At 39.8% G+C, this 22,968-nt stretch overlaps 1 long non-coding RNA gene across 1 annotated transcript in view; it reads right to left on the bottom strand.

Moving 5' to 3' along the window:
* Positions 1-22,968, bottom strand: part of LOC123389531 — an 89,369-nt gene that overhangs the window by 8,713 nt on the left and 57,688 nt on the right. Inside the window, exon 5 of the long non-coding RNA XR_006604148.1 lies at positions 12,022-12,248. This is a non-coding gene — a long non-coding RNA (uncharacterized LOC123389531). The remainder of the gene's footprint in view (positions 1-12,021; positions 12,249-22,968) is intronic.

Here is a 22,968-nt window from a genome sequence, read left to right on the forward strand (position 1 = left end):
AGAGAGCAGAGCAAGGCCTTTTCAGCTTTTCTATTTATTTCCTTATTTATTTTTTGAGACTGTGTGCAAGGGGGATAGGGCAGAGGGATAGGAAGACTCTTAAGTAGGCTCCACGTCCAACCCAAGCCCAACATGGGCCTCATGACCCTGAGATCACAACCTGAGCCAAATTTAAGAGTCCAATGATGCTTAACTCACTGAGCCACCCAGGTGTCCCATCTCTTTAGCTTTTTAAATAAGAGCTTCTCTTCATCCATCCACATGTATTATATGTCGTCTCTCACAAAATAAGCATTAAACAATGGGTCACTAAATGAATAAACAAATGGCAAACTAAAATATATTTCAGAGAAATATCATCCAAGAATATCTGTAGTTTTTCATTTTAGTTGGTTTTCTGAGCCTGTGTCAAAGAACTTGAAGTTCTCATAGCTCTCTTCCAGATTACTTAATTTAATTAGTAATCTAGCAGTAGAGGATATAAATACTGCTGGGGATATACCAGAACTGTGTTCTCAGATGCATGACCAGTTGGGTCCGCTTACCACAAGTTGTTGCCCTGGGGCTATGGATTAGAAAGGGACACAGCAGGGCCAGGATGGGAGTTACTGCTGAATCCCCACACCCAAGGACATACTCCAGCCTCAGGGCAATCTTTTCCTGCAGTAACCCAGCCACAGAGGCCCCAGGCTTCTGTTTTGGACAGCAGAGACACTTACCTAATGTGATATTGGCTCATTCATTATTTTAAAACCTTGGAAATACAATTTTCTGTAGTCAAACTTTGAATAGTTAATGTGAAGCCTGTCACTGGACCACTTAGTCTGTATTTATTGAATACCCACTTTGCACCCAGCCCTGTCTGTGCCCTGGGTTAGAACACCGTCTTGCCAGGCACAAAGCTGACAACCTAGCAAGGACTTTGGATTTTACACATTAGAATATCTAATTATGTTCCACAAATAAGTGAAACCACATGATAATTGACTCTCTCTGCTTGACTTATTTCACTCAGCATAATCTCTTCCAGGCCCATCCATGTTGCTACAAAAGTTGGGTATTCATCCTTTCTGATGGAGGCATAATACTCCATAGTGTATATGGACCACATCTTCCTTATCTATTCGTCTGCTGAAGGGCATCTTGGTTCTTTCCACAGTTTGGCGACCGTGACCATTGCTGCTATAAACATTGGGGTACAGATGGCCCTTCTTTTCACGACATCTGTATCTTTGGGGTAAATACCCAGTAGTGCAGTGGCAGGGTCATAGGGAAGTTCTATTTTTAATTTCTTGAGGAATCTCCACACTGTTCTCCCAAGAGAGGAGAGGGGGGTTGGGAGAAGGGGGGTGGGGTTATGGACATTGGGGAGGATATGTGCTATGGTGAGTGCTGTGAAGTGTGTAAACCTGGCGATTCACACAGACCTGTACCCCTGGGGATAAAAATATATTATATGTTTATAAAAAATAATTTAAAAATAAATTTAAAAAAAAAGAATCTCTAATTACATGCCCAATTTGATGTAAAGAGTTTATGCTCTCTGTGACTTTGGTAGCTCTGCTAAATTCCCTTTGGGTTCTTTATTGTAATCCCTGGAGACCCCTGCAGAAGAAAGTAATAAATGTAAGTATTTTTGCCATACGGTGACCAGTGCTAGGAGAGATACAAGAAGAGGACTCCTTATTATGAAAAGAGAATGGGGGAAATACACATTATTTTTCCCTTTCTCTTGCTTCTTGCAGGTTCTTCTTAGGGCAGGAACATTCACTTGCAAGTGCACAGGAGGCTGAAACTCAGAGGAAACCTCATCATTCTAGAGAAAGGAATCAACAACCAGGACTTAGAGTTGGGGAGGATGGCTAAAATCTCAGAAAGCTGTCCCCTAATTCTATGTATGAACTGACACAAGTCCTGAGATCTCCCTCACTGGCACATGCATTTGTTATACCCGCAGGAACAAAGCAAAGGCCTTGAGAACTGAGCTACAACACAGGTCATGACCCAGGCCCAAACAAACCCTGTGTGGCCAGATGCAGACCCCACAGCATAGCAAAGACTTTGAAGTCTGCAACACTGAAAGAAGGTGAGACGGAACTGAACCCCACAGGCTGGTCACCTGCTAAAACAAAATAAAGGGGGAAAAAATCAATATTCTCCAAATGATTTTAACAGGACATAGAGTCTTGCCACCAAGTATTCTGAATAGGAGTAATGGGATTCGCATGAAGTAAATGAAACACTTGCTTTGGGTGCAAAATTTAAAGGAGAGAGGGGGACCAAAAGACTCAGTAACAAGATAAATGATATTTTAACACAAGGTCTAAAAGAGTCAGAATGGATGCAAAAAAATTCCACAATGAACAAAATATCAGAATTTTAAATAAAGACAGGACCAATATTGCTGATTTTTCCTCTTGTATCAAGCTCTAATGTGGCTCACCATAGCACCATTACTGATGCTAGAAGGCAGTAGAAAGGAGCTCCCTAATGTACTCTAGATAGTCAGTGTCCCAAAGTCCCCAAGAGAGCAGAAAGGGATGGAAAGTAAATCGAGAGAGGCAGAGAGAAGCTATCCAGGAACCTGAAAAAAACTCAAGTATGGCAGACACCATGTATCACAAAGGTAGACAGGTATATATCTGAAAACGAGGATGGGTTGAAAGGGTTTACAAGGGGCAGTAAGATTCCCTGGCTCTCCCCAGCAGGAGACCAGAGCTCCTAAGGAATCTGAATTAAGAAACTGGGGGTAAGAAAAAAAATACAGTTGGTGAAGGGAGGGTGAGATGAAAATCTGCATGCTGAACCAGGAGCACCCCCACCAGCAAACTGAAATCTCCTTCCTGCGCCCTGTTCTAAGAATACTGACAGAGGGGCTTACTGAGCATTGTCCCACCTCTCTTCCTCACCAGTAGCCTAGATAATTCATCTTAGGAAGAACCCAAGAATCCTAAAGAAAAGACTTGCAGATATTAACATCAGTGATTATGAAACAGGTCTACAAATTATTTAGCATCTATCCCATCAAGAAGCAGAGTGTAATTTCCTTCCCTGGGACTATGGACTGTCTTAGGGCCTCAGTTATAGTGACTACAATGCTCTAGGAGGGATACTGCATGACTTCCTGGGCTAGGTTAAAAGAGGCCATTCCTATGGCTCTCATCTCACACTATCTTGAGACACATGCCTTTGGAACTCTGAGCTGCCATGTAAAATATCCAGCTACTCTGTAGCTGCCACACTAGAGAGACCACAGTAAGATAAATGCCCTGAGAGTCCCAGGAGCTCTAGCCTCCAACTGTTGGAGTCTTCCTGGCCCAGGAGCCAGATATATGAGTGCAGAAGCTTCCAGAAGACCTCAGATTCACACACTTGAAAGCCCCCAGATTCACACACTTGAAAGCCCTCAGATTCACACACTATGAAAGCCCCCAGATGAAAACCACCTATTTGAGACCACTCAATCCCCCAAATCACCAGAGATAGTAACAATATGTGATTGATGCTGGTTTTTGCCCTTGAGGTTGGAGTGGCTTCTTATGAAGCAATTAAGGTAATCAGAACCATGACATTTGGAGTTCTCCCAAGTAAAACTGTGGTTTTCCATCAGTTATCCCACAGTTGCTTCCAAATGGCTATTTAGTCTTCACATCTAAATATGAATAACCAGGGACGCCTGGGTGACTCAGTCAGTTAAGCTGTTGCCTTTGGCTCAGGTCAAGATCCTAGGGTCCTGGGATGAGTCCCGCATTGGGCTCCTTACTTGGCAGGGAGCCTGCTTCTCTCTCCACCTCTGCCTGCCTCTCTGCCTGCTCGTGCATGCTCACTCTCTCTCTCTGACAAATAAATAAATAAATAAATAAAATCTTAAATAAGTAAATAAATATGACTAACCAGTCACAAATCATCTCAGTAAAGCTATTAAATAAAAGGCAAAGACCAACACAATCAGAAAAAAAGGAACCCTGAACAAAAAGAGACAATGTTGGGTGAGCCTGGTGGTGGGTATTAAGGAAAGCACGTATTGCATGGAGCACTGGGTGTGGTACATAAACAATGAATTTTGGAACACTGAAAAAGAATAAATTTTTTTAAAAAGAGAGAGACAATGCAGGGAACAGAAGAAAACCTGAACACAAGTCTGAGAAAATATACCAAAAAGTAGAACATAAAAATTTTTAATGTTCAAGAGAAAAAGAATTGAAAAGGTAGAGAATCAATTCAAGAGGCTCAACATCCGATGACAGAGAATGAAGAAACAATCACCATGCAAAAGAACATGGATGCTTTTCACAAAAGTTGAACAAAAGACAACAGATACAAAAGAACATACTGTAGGGGCACCTGGGTGGCTCAGTTGTTGGGCATCTGACCCCAGCTCAGATTATGATCCCGGGGTCCTGGGATCGAGCCCCACATTGGGCTGCTTAGCCAGAAACCTGCTTCTCCCTCTCCCACTCCACCTGCTTATGTTCCCTGTCTCGCTGTGTCTCTTTCTATCAAATATATAAAACCTTTAGAAGAAAAAAAAAGAGAGAACATACTGTATGATTTCATTACACAAAGTCAAAAACAGGCAAAATGAATCTCTGGAGCTAAGAGTCAGGCAGTGGATGTCTTTGAAGGGGGAAAGACCAGGACGGGCCAAGACACGCTGCTCATTTCCTGGCTCTTAGTGTGGGCACTAGGCTCACAGGTGCCTTCGCCTCATGAAAATTTGAGCTATTACACTCAGGAATTATGCATTTTTCTGCATATATGTTCTATGTCAATTAAAAGCTCATTTAAAAAATTAAGGGATTAAGATCAGTCCCTGTACTTATAAGGCAAGACTAAAAAATGGTTCAGGACCTAACATGTATAGATTCTTACTGGCCACCTAAAGAACAACCTAAACTGAGTGCTAAGAATAATAAATACAATAAATAGAACATATCTAACATGTTAAGTCCATGATAATAAAAAGCAGTCCCCATTTATTACCTTAGACACTGATGGGAAACCAATTAATTACTTTAAGATAAGGGAAAGAATCAGGGCTTTATTATTATATATATATATATTTTCCCCCCTGTTCTTCTCCCTTCGGTTTCGGGTCTCTTCTGATATGGTTATCATATATTTTTCTGGGGCCTTTTCATCCCTTTTAGTATTTTATTCTCTTGTTCATATATTCTTATCTGGATAAAATGACAAGGGGAAACAACTTACCACAAAAAAAGAACAAGAGGCAGTACCAACAACTAGGGACATAATCAATATGGACATTGGTCATCTGTCAGAACTAGAGTTCAGTATGGCAATTCTCAAGGTGCTAGCTGGGCTCAAAAAAGGCATGGAAGATATTAGAGAATCTCTTTCTGGAGAAATAAAATACCTTTCTGGAGAAATAACAGAACTAAAATCTAACAAAGTTGAAATCAAAAAAGCTATTAATGAGGTGCAAACGAAATAGAGGTTCTTACTGCTAGGATAAATGAGGCAGAAGAGAGAATTAGTGATATAGAAGACGAAATGACAGAGAATAAAGAAGCTGAGCAAAAAAGAGACAAACAACTACTAGACCACGAGGGGAGAATTCAAGACATAAGTGATATAATAAATAAAACAATATTAGAATAATTGGGATCCCAGAAGAAGAAGAAAGAGAGAGGGTCAGAAGGTATATTGAGCATTATTATAGTAGAGAATTTCCCTAATATAGCTAAAGGAACAAGCATCAAAATCTAGGAGGCACAGAGAACACCCCCAAAATCAATAAAAATAGGTCCACACCCCATCATCTAATAGTAAAAGTTACAAGTCTCGGTGACAAAGAAAATCCTGAAAACAGTATGGGACAACAGGTCTATAACATACAATGGTAGAAATATTAGATTGGCAGCAGACCTATCCACACAGACCTGGCAAGACAGAAAGGACTGTCATGATGTGTTCAGAGCACTAAATGAGAAAAATATGCATCCAAGAATATTATATCCAGCTAGTCTGTCATTGAAAATAGAAGAAGAGATAAAAAGCTTTCAGGACAAGCAAAAATTAAAAGAATTTACAAACACCAAACCAGCCCTATAGGAAATATTGAAAGGGGTCTTCTAAGCAAAGAGAGAGCCTAAAAGTAGTAGACTAGAAAGGAGCAGAGACAATATACAGTAACAGTCACCTTACAGGCAATACAATAACACTAAATTCATATCTTTCAATAGTTACTCTAAATGTAAATGGGCTAAAAGCCCCCAATCAAAAGACACAGGGTATCAGAATGGATAAAAAAAAAAATTGATATACTGTCTATAAGAAACTCATTTTAGACCCAAAGAGTCCTCCAGATTTAAAGTGAGGGGGTGGAAAATGATTTACCATGCTAATGGACATCAAAAGAAAGCTGGGGTGGCAATCCTCATACCAGATCAATTAGATTTTAAGCCAAGACTATAATAAGAGATGAAGAAGAACACTATATCATACTTAAAGGATCTGTTCAACAAGAAGAGCTAACAATTTTAAATATCTATGCCCCTAACATGGGAGCAGCCAATTATATAAACTAATTAATAACAAATCAAAGAAACACTGTGACTATAATACAATAATACTAGGGGACTTTAACATCCCCCTCACTGAACTGGACAGATCATCTAAGCAAAAGATCAACAAGGAAATATTTGCTTTAAATGACACACTGAACTAGAGGAACATCACAGATATATTCAGAACATTCCATCCCAAAGCAACAGAATACACATTCTTTCTGGTGCACATGGAACATTCTCCAGAAGAAATCACATCCTGGGTCACAAATCAGGTCTCAACCAGTACCAAAAGATTGGTATCATTCCCTACATATTTTCAGACCATAGTGCTCTGAAGCTAGAACTCAATCACAAGAGGAAAGTTGGAAAGAACTCACATACATGGAAGCTAAAGAGTATCCTACTAAAGAATGAATAGGTCAACCAGGAAATCAAAGAAAAATTGAAAAAATTTATGGAAACAAATGCAAATGAAAACACAACGGTTCAAAATCTTTGGGACACAGCAAAGGCGGTCCCGATAGAAAACTACATAGCAATACAAGACTTTCTCAAGAAACAAGAAAGTTATCAAATATACAATGTAACCCTACACTTAAAGGAGCTGGAGAAAGAACAACAAGGAAAGCCTAAACCCAGCAGAAGAGAAATAATAAAGATCAGAGCAGAAATCAATGAAATAGAAACCAAAAAAGCTATAGAACAAATCAATGAAACTAACAGCTGGTTTTTTGAAAGAATTAATAATATTGATAAACCCTTGGACAGACTTACCAAAAAGAAAAGAGAAAGGACCCAAATTAATAAAATCAGGAATGAAAGAGAGAGATCATGACCAACAACAAAGAAATACAAACAATTATAAGAACATATTATGAGCAACTATATGGCAGCAAATTTGGCAATCTGGAAGAAATGAATGTATTCCTAGAGATATATAAACTACCAAAACTGAACCAAAACCTGAGCAGACCCATAACCAGTAAGGAGATTGAAGCAGTCCTCAAAAATCTCCCAACAAACGGGATGCCTGGGTGGCTCAGTTGGTTGGGCAGCTGCCTTCGGCTCAGGTCATGATCCCAGCATCCTGGGATCGAGTCTCACATTGGGCTCCTTGCTCAGCAGGGAACCTGCTTCTCCCTCTGCCTCTGCCTGCCTCTCTGTCTGCCTGTGCTCACTCTCTCTGACAAATAAATAAATAAAATCTTTAAAAAAAAATATCTCCCAACAAACAAGAGCCCAGGTCCAGAGGGCTTCACAGGGGATTTCTACCAAACATTTAAAGAATTAATAGTAGTAGTAGTACTACTATTTTTGAAACTACTTCAAAAAATAGAAATGGAAGGAGAATTTCCAAACTCATTTTATGAGGCCAGCATTACCTTAATCCCCAAACCAGGCAAAGACCCCATCAAAAAGGAGAATTATAGACCAATATCCTTGATGAACACAGATGCAAAAATTCTCACCAAAATACTAGCCAATAGGATCCAACAGTACATTAAATGGATTATTCACCATGACCAAGTGGGATTTATTCCTGAGCTGCAAGGTTGGTTCAACATCCACAGATCAATCAATATGATACAATACATTAATAAAAAAAAGAACAAGAACCCTATGATATTCTCAATAGATGCTGAAAAAGTATTTGACAAAGTACAGCATCCTTTCTTAATCGAAACTCTTCAAAGTGTAGGGATAGAGGGCACATACCTCAATATCATCAAAGCCATCTATGAAAAACCCACAATGAATATCATTCTCAATGGGGAAAAACTGAGAGATTTTCCCCCTAAGGTCAGGAACACAGAAGGGATGTCCACTATCACCACTGCTATTCAACATAGTACCAGAAGCCCTAGCATCGGCAATCAAATGACAAAAAGAAATGAAAGGCACCAAAATCGGCAAAGAAGAAGTCAAACTCTCACTCTTTGCAGATGATATGATACTTTACTTGGAAAACCCAAAAGACTCCACTTCAAAACTGCCAGAACTCATACTGGAATTCAATTAAATGTCAGGATATAAAATCAATGCACAGAAATCAGTTGCATTTCTATATACCAACAGTAAGACAGAAGAAAGAGAAATTAAGGAGTTGCTCCTATTTACAATTGCACCCAAAACTATAAGATACCTAGGAATAAACCTAACCAAAGAAGCAAAGAATCCATACTCAGAAAACTATAAAGTACTCATGAAAGAAATTGAAGAAGACACAAAGAAATGCAGAAATATTCCATGTTCATAGATTGAAGAATATTGTGAAAATGTCTATGCTACCTAAAGCAATCTATACATTTAATGCAATCTCTCTCAAAATACCAACAATTTTTTTCAAGGAAATGGAACAAATAATCCTAAAATTTATACGAAACCAGAAAAGACCCCAAATAGCCAAAGAAACATTGAAACATTGAAAATGAAAACCAAAGTTGGTGGCATCACAATTCCAGACTTCAAGCTTTATTACAAAGATGTAATCATCAAGACAGTATGGTACTGGCACAAAAACAGACATAAAGATCAATGGAACAGAATAGAGAGCCCAGAAATGGACCCTCAACTCTATGGTCAACTAATCTTTGACAAAGCAGGAAAGAATGTCCAATGGAAGAAAAGACAGTCTCTTCAACAAATGGTGTTGGGAAAATTGGACAGCCACATGCAGAAAAATGAAACTGGAACATTTCCTTATACCACACACAAAAATAGACTCAAAATGGGTCAAAGACCTCAATGTGAGACAGGAATCCACCCAATCCTTGAGGAGAACTCAAGCAACAACCTCTTCGACCTCAGCTGCAGCAACTTCTACCTAGAAACATCACCAAAGGCAAGGTTAAGGGCAAAAATGAACTATTGGGACTTCATCAAGATCAAAAGCTTTTGCACAGCAAAGGAAACAGTCAACAAAACCAAAAGACAACTGACAGAATGGGAGAAGATATTCACAAATGATGGATCAGATAAAGGGCTAGTATCCAAAACCTATAAAGAACTTACCAAACTCAACACCCAAATAAATAATCCAATGAAGAAATGAGCAGAAGACAGACAATTTCAACAGATATTTCTGCAGAGAAGACATGCACATGGCCAACCATAAGACACATGAAAAAGTGCTCAGCATCACTCAGCATCAGGGAAAAATACAAATCAAAATCACAATGAGATACCACTTCACACCAGTCAGAATGGTTAAAATTAACAAATGAGGAAACAGCAGATGTTGGCAAGGATGCACAGAAAAGGGAATCCTCCTACACTGTTGGTGGGAATGGAAGCTGGTGCAGCCAGTCTGGAAAATAGTATGGAAGTTCCTCAAAAAACTGAAAATAGAGCAACCCTATAACCTAGCAATTGCACTACTGGGTATTTACCCTAAAGATACAAATGTAGTGATCTGAACGGGCATGTGCACCCAAATGTTTACAGCAGCAATGTCCACAATAGCCAAACTAAGGAAAGAACCTAGATGTCCGTCAACAGATGAATGGCTAAAGAAGAGATTTTATACACACACACACACACACACACACACACACACACACACACAGGAATACTATGCAGCCATCAAAAGAAATGAAATCTTGCCATTTGTACTGATGTGGATGGAACTAGAGGGTATTGTGCTGAGCAAAATAAGTCAATCAGTTGAAGACAATTATCATATGATCTCTCTGATATGAGGATTTTGAGAGGCAGGTCAGGGGATTTGGGGGGTAGGGATGGAAAAAATGAAACTGGACTGGATCGGGAGGGAGAAAAACCATAAGAGACTCTTAATCTCACAAACAAACTGAGGGTTGCTGGGGGGATGGAGGGGTTGGAGAGAGGGTGGTTGGGTTATGGGCATTGGGGAGGGTATGTACTCTGATGAATGCTGTGAAACGTGGAAGCCTGATGATTCACAGACCTGTACCCCTGGGGTAAATAATACATTATATGTTAATAAAAATAATTTTTAAAAAGAGATTTCATTTCATATCAAAATTAGAGGTTCCTGGATGTTATTGTAAGTAGGTTAGCACATATTATGTTCCTCTGAGCTTTTCAGTAGTCAATCACTGAACAAATAATTGCTGAGTGTCTACCATTTCCAGAATAGTAGATACCTAGGTTTTGTCTGCTCAGGAGTCCTCTTTTTCTAGAAACTGCCCCTGCTCTTAGCTTGATCCTCAACTGAATAGTTCAGGGTGGACAGCTGACCCAAGGTACCCAATGAAGGAAACCTAGAAATAAGGAAAACCCCAGACATTTTTGACTAGAGACACAAAAAATAGCCCCCCCCTTTTTTGTGCCTCCTCTTTAAGGAAGGCAGCCATAAGACTAAACTCTCAGTAACTATCCATGGCCCCATTTCCCCATGTGAGGGATTAAAGGTCGCATAGGAAGCAAAGCATAGACAAGAAACAGGGAAAGAGCCTTGCCAATGTTTATTGTTCCAGATCTCCAGCTATATCCCTGTCCTTGCGTAAGTTGGCTTTTTCAGCTTTTCCGGGATTCTGTATTTTGTGTAAACCAAGTCTGATTGAGAGTTATTCACTTGGAAAAATTTCATATACTTGGGCACAAGGCCATGGTCTAAGGACATTATATAACCACACCGTAGTCCCCACACTCAAGGAGCTTAAAGTACAATGTGAAGACAGGTACAAAAATGTGGTTGATTTCAGAACAGAGTGATAAGCTTTGTGAAAGGAGTGACACAAGACACTCTACAGCCCATAGAAGATGTACCCAGAAAAGCTTCCCAGAAGACATGCTACTTGTGGGAACTGAAGAACCATGGGGGCTAGACCAGGGCATCTCAACCTCACCACTACTGACATTTGTGGGCTGATAATTCTCTGTGGGGGAGGGGACCTGCCCTGTGACAGGTAGGTTATTTAACAACATCCCTGGCTTCTAGATGCCAGTTGTACAACCAGCCATGCAAGTCAAAAATGTCTGCAGACACTGCCAAATGTCCCCCAGGGGGCACAAAATGATCCCGTCTACCCAATGTCTTCATAAAAACAATAGAGGGGTGTGCTGCCTGAAATGCAGCCAAAATAGAATAATGACTGCCTTATGGAATAACAATGTGATTTCCTCATAAAAGGTACCCTTGGTGGCCACATGTTGACAGCTCACTAGCAACTTAAATTCCTCAAGCAGTGCCTTGGAGCACGCCTTGGGAAATATGTTGACACATTCTTGTTTCAGGAGGATGAATCCCTTGGCCACCAAGTCCCGCTGGGGGCCACTTCCTTCTGAAGAAGCTTTTGTGTCTTTGCTGTAGATGATTAAAATTTCTCCACAGAGGAGTCTTCGCCGCCCATTTACAAAACTAACATCAAGAGCCCAATTTTCATTATCCCAAAACAATCATGGCGGCATCCATGATTTGGGTTTGGGATACAAAAAATGGGTGCAAAAAATGTTATGGAAAGCCTCTTTATTTGTTTCTCAGAAATCACAAGCAAAGGCCACTTACCGTAAACCCTGCAGGTTGCTGGGAAGTCTTTCCTGGGTTTTCTGAACATGCCAGACATAATAAACCTGTTTCTTTACAAATAGGGTACCTGAAGCCAAGTAACGTGAATCCATACAATCATTTTTCATTCCTTTCAGTTACTGATGAAAGGAGTAACCTTGCTTCTTACGATGTCTGTTTTCTGTATTCTTGAATTTTCTTTCAAGGCTGTAGTATCACTGATTGATCTGTAAATCAGAGAAAAACAACAAATTCCTTCATAGGGTAATAACAAAGATTAAAGGGTAATGCACCATACCTCACTGATTTGAAAAAGCATGCAGTTCCCCCACCTTTGAGCATCTGCAGAATGAGAATGTATCTGGCAATCTACAGCCTCTCAACTCTCCACTAGTCAGGGAGCAGTCACAATCCCGCTGTCCTCACCTACCCACATGCTAACTTTTTGGCCTCGTGGCATGAAGGGCGACTCCCCAACTGTCAGTGAACAGACCACTTCAGAACTTGAGGAAGGAGCATGGGTTTGGGTGGTTGTCTGAAAACTTTCTGCTGAGACTTCAACAAAGCACCACACCAAACCTTGCAGATCAGGGGTCAGCACTGTGGAGGGAAACCCCAGAGGTACATGGGAGCCCCTCTGAAGAAATGCTGTGTCCCCTCCATTCTCATAGGTAAAGAGGAAGGTGTTGCGTAGAGAAACAACAACCTCAACAATCCTGAGTCAAAAAGTGATTCAAAAGAGTCTGAATGCAAAATGAACAAACAAAAAAATCTAAAAAACAAACACTAATAGCAACAAAAATCCTTCAGGAATTCCTTAACCAATTGAATTTGCTCAGATTTTCCTTCTATATGCACAAGATGATATATGATGAAAAAAAAATTTAGCTAAGCCCAAACAGCCCTTTCAACAGGTATACAACAAAAATTCTACAATTAATTGCACACTTTTTTCCTTAGTGATACATAAAATTATGGCATACATCATAGTTGTTTTAGATTTGAGGAAACACAGTAACAGAGAAGGCTGAGGGCATGGTTCACATCTAGTTGGTTATCAACAAACAGTAGATGTTGTTGTTTCTAGGACTTTATAGTTGTCAAATCTGGCCCGATCAAGAGACAATATTTGAGAATAAACAAATTTATTTTATGAAAAAAATCCCCCAGATCAAGTGCATAGAGATGATTCTATAAAATAGCTTAAACATCAAAGTCCCTTCTAAGTTATGATTTCATTGGTGAATTTACATCCTCAAATAACAACTGCAGAGTATAATTTCAATTCTCTCCTCCTTAACACTCTTTTTCTAGTTATCTTGTCCATGTGGCAGAGAGCCCAACACATCAGGAGGCAGGCAGAGCGACAGAACTCGAAATCAAGCCACACTTACCCACTGGCTTGCACACCCATAACAATCCTGCACATTGTTAAGCTTCTCGTACTTTTGATTAAATTTCATGGGAATTTAAAGGAATTAAAGAAAGGAATGGTTTCTGAGTGTGGAATTTCCCCAAACGTGGCCCTAAGTCAGGAAAGATATTGAAAGAATATAAATGAAAGAAGAAAAGATCTAAAAATCTCCAAATATTCTAGGAAAAGAAGTCACATTTGTTAATATTTTCGTTGTATATAAATACCTGTTATGGGCCAATGGATAAACAGTCGTAGGGGTATGTATAATGGAAACTTTGTTTCATACAAACAGTAAAATGTGAAATAGTCTTTCATATAAATGACAAGACTTCCATTCAATAGATGTTCGCCTGAAGCAAATTATCAGTGTTAAGGTTTCTACCTATAACACACTAAATAATTTTTCTCAAAACTTCCATAATATTTAATAAGATTTTGATTATTAATTCAAATACAAAATGTAACTTTCTGCCAACGGTTATCTTAGAATATGTCAGCTCATTCTGCATCAAAATTATTCTGTGGAAGAACTTTTCTGGTAATGGGTGTTTTCCAAAAGCTAGTTCAAAGGTATGAATATATAATATCATATCATAATGTATACTACAATATATGTATTAAAATATCCAGTAACCTTATCACAAATACCTCCGATTACACCCTTGTGGGATTTTGTTCCATGTAGTCTGGACCAGTCACAACCCACGTGCTGGTTTCACATCAAAGCTTGCAAAATGAACCAGAGCCAGGTCTGTGTTGTTGAGATGATCAACCACCAGAGAGCAGCAAAGCACCTCATAATACCTTACCTTAGGTTTTTGTTTGTTTTGTTTTATTTTTTTAGTTCACGAAGTCGGACCGTGGAATTAGGGTGTTGATTTTTCTGTTTATATCTTGTAAGTCTTTTATCATATTAATTAATGAAGTTACTTTTTTTAAACCCGAAAATAAGAGCTATTAGGACATTTGTCATTGATTTTCCTTAAAGATCTATCCAGGCACACCCCCAAATTTCTCCTTATAAGTATTATTCCCATTTTTTAGTAGTGCTTAGGATTGACATATTAATGCAGAATGAAAGATAAAGACTTCCAGTTTTAACCAAGTAGCATATTAAATTAAACTGGGTGATTTGGGCAGAAGGATTCTTTGCAAGATTGATGTTCTATTATGTGAGTCTGAAAAGCAAGACAAAGGAGAATTGCTGGCGCCTCTCAAGTCTCATCCGAGTCTTACATCAAAGGAAATGAAATGTATTCCTTAATCTAATTTGTGGCTCTCTTTAAGTATAAAGTCAGAGCAAACGGAGGAACAATAAACTAGTGAGATATGATGTGTCTGGAACACCGCTGAATAATAATTTTATTTGCACTGCAAATAAATAACCACAAAAGAAAGAAAGCCTATTGATTATCCTAAAGAGAATGACAGACAGTGGGATTGTAGCACTGATTCTTTTTCATAGGATTTTAAATCATGCTCCTGGAATTAGAAGTCCCTCTAAATACAATGGTGATGTGAAAGCAGACAGCAGAGACTAATAAAAGCGACTGGGGAGGGCTGGGAGGGTGTGTGTTACATGCACGAAAAGGGAATAAAGCCGGTTGCATTGTGCGACAGCATCTGTTTCAGCTTCACACTGCTGTGCTGATGTGGACCACTTTGAAGGTGACAATAGCAGAATTCAAAATTGCAACGTCAGGGGGAACAGATGCCACAGACTAGAGACGTGCATGGTATTATTGCAAAACTGATGAAAGACAGGACAAGGGCCTTTTATTAAAAAAAAGAAAGAAAGAAATCCCTGTCACAATAAGGGTTGTGAACCTGAGAGCTAACGGAGTTAATGTGGCGGCAAGAGTTCACAGAGATCGAAACTAAAATAGCAGGGAATGAAACCACACAATAGCAACAGGTAAAAATGTCTTGGCAAAAAGCTGGCAGTATGAACCCAAAGGCATTGAAAGGGTTTAAAATAAAAATGGAGAGCAAAAAGCCACAGTACCTTATCAGGGCACCATTCCTGGGAAACAAATAGAAATATACTGGGATAACAAATACATACTTCTAGAAGCTTTAGGTGGAGAGAATGCTGGAATTACTAGCAGCAACCCCTACCTCTTCTTTTCTTATTTAATTTTTAATTCTAAGAATATGAACTTAGGGTTTCCCTGGGTGGCTCAGTCAGTTAAGCACCTGCCTTTGGCTCAGGACATGACCCCAGAGTTCTGGAATGGAGTCTGCTCTGTGAGGAGTCTGTGTCTACCTCTGCTACCCCCACCTTGTGCTCTCTCTCACTCTCTCTCAGGTAAATAAATAAAATCCTTTTAAAAAGAAGAAAGGAAAAGAGAGAGAGAAGGAAGGAGAGGAAAGAAGAGAAGAGAAAAGAAAAGAAAAGAAAAAAGGGAAGGAAGGAAGGCAGGGAGGGAGGGAGGAAATGAACTTAACTCTTAGCGAGACAAAGGACACAAGACAGGAAGTTAGAAACCTGTCGTTTCTATTATTTGCCTGTTCTGTGATTCAGACAGGTAGTTTGGTTTTGCTGACTCACGGTTCCCACAGGGTAAAAACAACAGGTCAGACTATACTACATCCCTCAAAAACAGAGCCAGGCAAATGTCTATCTATCTCCCGAGTTTCTTCCAGTTCCTGCTCTTATACATGAATTGATTAGTCAGGATTTTGACTGTATGTTGCACGATTATTTGCCTAACTTTATTTTTAATATGATAAACATTATATGAAAACAAGTCTAAAGTTGGAAATAAGCTAAATGATCCTTGGAAGGATATTTTCATTATTTATGATACATCAACAGCCTCTGAGGTAACTGTTTGGAATGCTGTAGCTCATCCATCCAGCGATTTGCCGGAAATGCTCACACTAGCTTATCACAGGGAGAAAAGGACGCTGTGAAACAAGCTGATCACACTTTTTAAAAAAACGACACCGAAGTGTTAACAATGTACATCTCTGGCTGGCAGGATTCATCTACATTAAGAACAACAGACTAAAGCACAAAAAATAAAAAATTTGACAACAGTTGCAGATCTGTAGGACTGTGATTTTTGTGTCGTGTCTGTGTGTCTGTGTGTCTGTGTCTTTGTGTGCTTTCCTACAACATAAACAACGCAAAGACAACTGATATCTTTTTGGAGATTCCACAAGTCTTAGTTCTACTGAAGCCATGCAAAGAACCTAAACTCAGAGTGCTCCCGGGTCATTTGCAAGGATACTGGGTATTGTTTTCAAGCAGACATCATCTTTTCCTTTGGCTCACTGGCCATTTGGCCTCCCAGCAAGAAAAACCACCTTCCTGATCGCTGAGAGGATATGAATCAGGTCTCCAGGTTAATGGAACACAATGACTGCTTGCCCCTGGAAACCCTGGCCAGCCTGTCCCCTTGACCTGTTCCCCACCTCACACACCAGCAGAGGCCCCATCTGATATTACCAGACGAGGAACCACTGCCAAGTAGCAAAGTCAGCCAAACTAGAAAACTAGTCTTGCAAGTGAAAAAAGAAAAAAATGTTTGTAAAGTGTGATCCCAGTTTTTTAGTTTAAAAATTATAACAGCAATAACACAACAAGGAAATTCACCAAAATGTCAGTTGTGATGATCTCCATGTGGTGGGACTACAAGTGCCTTCAATTTTCTTATTTTGCTGATCTCTGTTTTCTAAATATTTTGTAATAAATATGTATTATTTTGTAATTTTAAACAAAATGATTAAGAGTGATTTTGTCAGTTTCATCAAGCCAACAATTTAGGATCCCATAGCTATAAATACACCAATTATTAGAACTCATATTCATAAGTTTTTATAAATAAGTATAAATTTATAAATAATAGCTTTCTAAAGGATTAAATGGTTAAAATATTGGGATTTTTACTAAACTTACTGAGGTGCCCCCGTGTATTTTTCTTCTCCTTTTCTTTCTTTTTTTTTTTTTTTAGAGAAAGAAAGAGACCACATTTGCTAGCCAGAGTGTGAGGACAGAGAGGGAGAGAGCATTTTAAGCAGGCTCCACAGCAACACAGGGCTTGATCCCACGACCCTGACATCATGACCTGAGCCCAAACCAAGAGTTAGACGCTCACTGACTGAGCCACCAAGGTGCCTCCACGTGGCCCTGTGTTTGACGACAGCCAGCTTTGGCATTCACTCCACTGGCGTCGCATCTAGGGTCTTTCCTTGAAGGAACGCTCTTCTTCCCATCATCTACTATCAAGACACTTTTCTCTACTTTCCATGTGGGGCCTGCCTCTCCCATTCCTGCTGACTTTTATAAGCAAGGATCCACCTTCACCATATCCTTCCTCTCAGTCCCCCAGCTTCCTAGCCCCTTCACAAATGACCCAGCAGCCTCCCCTGGTTTCTTTGCAAGTGTCCAGGGGTTTGTATGTTGCATAAAGCTCCCAGATCAATGCTTTTGGGGAAGTTTTTTGATTCTTCCTCAAGACAGAATAGGCTTGACCCTCACCCTGCCCTACATTGCCCCTTGAGTCCCAGGGGCCCATTACAGCTCATTTCAACTTCTTTTGACATGTTTCTACTCTGAATCTCTATCAGGGCCAGGCCTGACCAAAGGCCAATGGAGACCAGCGGCTGCTCAGTAACTTCTCTGGGACATTTGTTCATGAAATATGAATGGCTGGACCCTGTTATGTGTTACCCTGAAAGGAGAGATAAATTGTCATCCCTAAACGAATAAATGAATGCGTGCTTTGGGAGACCAAGGACTCACTTCCTTGACCTTCTGGGAACAAGGCTTCAGTCTCTTTTTCCTAAGTCCGTGTCCCAGACAGCAGAAGCACCAGGTGGTAGAGACACAACAGGTATCTTGTGATCACATGGTCACCAAGTATTTTAATGCTGACAGCTGTGTGAGGTAGGTTTTTATAACCCTCATTTTACTGATCCAGAAACTGAGGCTTGTGCAGGTTAAGACATTCTGCACCAGTAACATCGCTGGCAAGTGTTAGAGACAGACTGAAATACAAGTCATTTGACTCCATTCCACAGAGTCTCTGCTGTATCACAGTTCACCAAGGGACTCGTCTTGAGTTTGGTCACCTGTTTCAGGAGATTTGCTTCAGATGGAAAAAAGGAATCCTAGGAGAATCCAACCTGGGTCTGAGAGGTAGAGATCAAGCAGTATTTCTCAGTTTGTACTTACCTTGCACATTTTGCATGAGGTAGTCCTGTACGCTTTAGGGTGTTTTGCCTTCTTGAACCCTGCCCACTAAAATCTGATTGAGACCATCCAAAATGCCTGCACCCATTTTCAAATACTCCTGGAGGGACACTCTGCCTTCCCAGGATGAGAACGCAGGAGTCTGAGAACGTCTGATTTAAAAGCAGGGCCCATCTCGCTAATAGGTGACAACTGGAAACAATATTTATATCGGTAGGAAAATAATTACTAGACAGGCCAGATAATTTGAACTGTGCTGACTTAGACTAAGTCGGAATTTGTACTGAACATCAGATTTGAAGGCTGATGTCATCAACCAGCACTCGATGGGCTGGCTGCCAAGATAAATGCATTCATTATGAGTATAGTGAGTGTGGTGTGGCTTCATTAGAATGGAAAAAAACAATATCTACATCTTTACCAGAGTTTGCATCTCTCTCAGCTGTCCCTTGAGTTGGCGATGATAAGTCCCTTGGTGTCCCAGACCCTCATTAATGTTACATTCTTTCTCATTGGCAGAGGGAGCCATTGGGAGAGTACTAATGGACCCTGGCAGAAGTAGCAGCGTCAGGGGCTGTAAATGAGAACAGCTAAGCAGCGACCTTACAGAAAAGAGAGAAGAATTAGAAGCCTCCATGATTCCCCCACCACCATGGAAACAAGTCATTTCTTTTACGAGCACACAATGCTTTTACAGAGATACCATCTTCAAGGGTCATTTTCTCCTGGATGTTGTTAAAAGATGAATGAGTTTTCCCGTATGACTAGGAGAGGGGATTGTGTGCTAGAGCCTGTGGGAGACCCCTCCCAAAATCCAGCTTATCTCCATCCATAGCGAACCATCAGAATCGTGCAAGCAGCTGGTGAAAAGGGCTTTGTGCTGGCGCTGTTTTTCCCATCAGGAGCCCTGCCTGGTTCTCAGGCGGCTGAAGTAGGTGCCTTTCATTTTCCCTTGGATGGCTTCAGGGCTACAATTTGCTTGGCCTAGAGTAACGATTACGTGGCAAGAGCAACTCTGATCTTATTCTACCCAATTTGCTAGATGTTATCTCACTCTTTAAAGAGCCCAGAAAGAAAGATTCAGAAATTCAAGCGTTCTGCTCTCTCTCACAGACTGCGCAATCATTTACCACAGCTGTGACTGGGCACTTTTCAGGCTTACACAAGGGGGACTATACAGGTTTCAGGAAAGTATTTTTGGTTCCATTTTTGTTTCTGAGTCACTGGAGAATTGAATTATCTAAAAGTGCCGTGGTGTTGTGTAAAAGTCTTTGCCCAAGAGAGGATGCCAGGATGCTTATATTCTCTCTCTAGAGCTGTGTTTCAGAGGTAATGATTCCAGAAAACATATTTATTGAGATAACTAAAATAGATTCAGGTAGCTCCTTTAATCTCGGGAGTCTTAAACAGTCAAGTGTCAAATTTATTAGGAAAAAAACAATTACAGCTCATCAAAACCTTTCCCCAACCTTCTCAAATCTCCAATAATTGTAAGTAGCTATCTACACCTGACCAAAATGACTCACCAGTAATAAATCAATAGTCCAATGTTCCCCATATAAAAGTCCACATGATAGTTGAGAGCTAGGATTTTTTTTTTCTGTTTCCTACTGGTTGGACAAGGGAGATAATGAGACTGGTACCCCTCAGCTGCCTCTTGAGTCTAAGGTCAATGCTAACTTCTTTATGCTCCTAAGAATAATTTAACATAAAAATCAAATCGTTTAATATTAAAACCACTCTTACCCTTTAACTTCTTGGTTCTTGGATCTTCTTTTCTCCCCCTTGTTTTAATGGTTTTGCTAGCTCATTGCTTGAGATGTGTTAAAGCAAGCCGCCTCCCTTATGCTTTGGCTATTGGTACAATATAATGTTTAGGATCTTCTAAAATATTCCTAATCTCATATTTATTCCCAGTAGTCTATCCAGTTCACTAAAGCTAGACCACCACCCAAGGTCATCAAACCATGAGTTACAACGTGGTGGTAAAATGTTCTCACAATCCTTGTAAGCCAAAGCCCCACAGATGGAGAGGGCGGTGAGCTGCTTAGCAAATTGAATCGTTCATTCATCTGATGGATTTGACTCTGAACTTTTACATCCTCTGTAACAAATATTTCTTTCGAGGTCTGTTTTCATTTCACTACATCCCTCTCTTAATATAGGAAGCTGCCTCAGCACATGGGGGGGATTTTAAAGTCCCCAGGAAGAATTCCAACAGCCCCTCTAAAAAAAGAAAAGAAAAATAGAAGAGAACCTTTCTTACTGGCTTTTGCTAAAGACTGAAAAGTCCCATTTAGAGATGCATCCTTTGATTTAGAGATTTGTCTCACTTGAAAATTTAAGGAAAGGATGAATACAAATGTGTCTCTATCCTTATGGCATTTACTCTGTATACTATTGAGTTTATTGGGTTCCTTTTCTGAGATCACATTTTGATAGAAGAAAAGGGATTTAAAAAAAAAAAAAAAGGCTGAAGATACAAAAGCTGTGGCAGGAAGGATCATGGAAGTACAAACATGACCCAATTGTGAAACGGTGTGGCTCAACAGACAAAACCTTGGTGATGGCACAGCCTTGCCAAGGCTGAGCCTATGCGGTGCTCACATTCCTCCCATGACATGTCTCTCTACAAATCGGAGAGGCACCGGACCTGTGTGCGAGCGGGCTTTTAGCTTCGATGGCCAAGTCTTACAACAGGAAAATCTTACGAGTGTCTGGTTGAGATCATGTCAGTTCTCAGAAGCCGAGTATCAGGAGTGAAAACCGGCTACTCCCATTTGAAAAGAAGTATATTGTTGTGTGTGTGTGTGTGTGTGTGTGTGTGTGTGTGTGTGTGTTTTAATGCAGCAACATCCAAATGTATAACCAAGGAGAGCCAAAAAAGCAACTAACTGGGAGGAAAATGTTCTGTGAAGTCATATTTCTCTCTCTTCTTGCAAGTTATATATTTTTGTGGAACTCTGCCCCTCTGTCAGGCTGTGAACAAAGGGAGAATTCTTCACTCCTGAGGCTGTGTGGCAGGAGCAATTAGGTTGATGGGATTTGGTTTGAACTCCAAGCCAACACCTCTCAACAGGACAAATGCAGGTTTCTTCCAGATGAGTGTTCCCACAGTACCATGAGTAGAAAATTGTTTTATGGCAGGAAAAAGCACAGTGATTTTACGAACTGATGAAGCAACGGCTTATAAGAGATTTCATTCTCACTGGGCCAATCTGCGTTGAGAGGGAGAACTGGTCAACCATGGAAGACTAACAGCACCTGTAAGATTTGGGGGTATTCTTTTTCTTATTTAGAACACATCTGTATACACTCTACTTTCTTCTACTCAACAAAAATATAATCTCCTCAAAGTTACATCGACATGAGAAGTTTAAAATTTCAAGACTATATGATGTCTCTGTGATCTTACAAATAAATAATACAGAGTTTAATGGCACATCAGGAATATGAAAATTTAGTAGCTTTTCCCTTTTAGTTGAATCAATATAGAAATATTTAGAACTGATTCAAAATGCCATTATTCACTGATTATATGTATGATAGATGGGGAAACCAATCTCGAATGCCTCCTTCTTCGTTCTTGCTGGTAGAATCCTAATTTTGTTTGTTCATCCCTTCCCCATCTAATTCAGAGTATAAATATAATTAGCCTAAACTCACAATGGTTATTTTATTTCCATTGCCAGTGATTAGTTTAGGAGCGGGCATGTGGTCCACATCTGGCCAATGAAATGGGAAGGGAAGTCTTTTGGGGACTTCCGGAAAAAATGTCCTCCCTCTAAAAAAAACAATGACCAAAAAAGAGAGAGAGAGAGAGAGAGAGAGAAAGAAAAGAAATAAGAATAAGAATAAGTTACATTTTTCTATAGGACAATGTTGTGTCTGGAAATGATGTTTTGAGATGAAGAGGGGAGGTAATCAGTCTCTTACAATACCCTGAGAATACCAGAGCCAAGAGAAAGAATCTAGATGATGGCACCAATAAATTGGCTGGCTTTAGAGTATCTACTTCTGCACTTCTTGTTACATGAAATAATAAATAAACTCATTGTTTAAGCCCATTTATCCAGTTTTCTGTTACTTGGAAGTGAAATAATTTTTTAAAGTTCCTCGTAAATACTCATAAGCATTTGAGTATGATTGCTTTAGCTCAAAAAACTATGCTGCAAAATCAAGCATCTCAAATTTGTACTAATCTCAATGCTCTACTCAGGAATTATTCAACAATCTCTCTTTTGACTCAATAAGGCAGGAACCAAGAATGGTATTTGCAGCATATTTGCATGTCCATATTATATAAATGATTCTAAAAATTAAGACAAAT

The sequence above is a fragment of the Mustela putorius genome, unplaced genomic scaffold, assembly GCF_011764305.1.
Source record: "Mustela putorius furo isolate JIRA1106 unplaced genomic scaffold, ASM1176430v1.1 tig00003983_pilon_pilon_pilon, whole genome shotgun sequence".
Classification (NCBI taxonomy): Eukaryota; Metazoa; Chordata; class Mammalia; order Carnivora; family Mustelidae; genus Mustela; species Mustela putorius.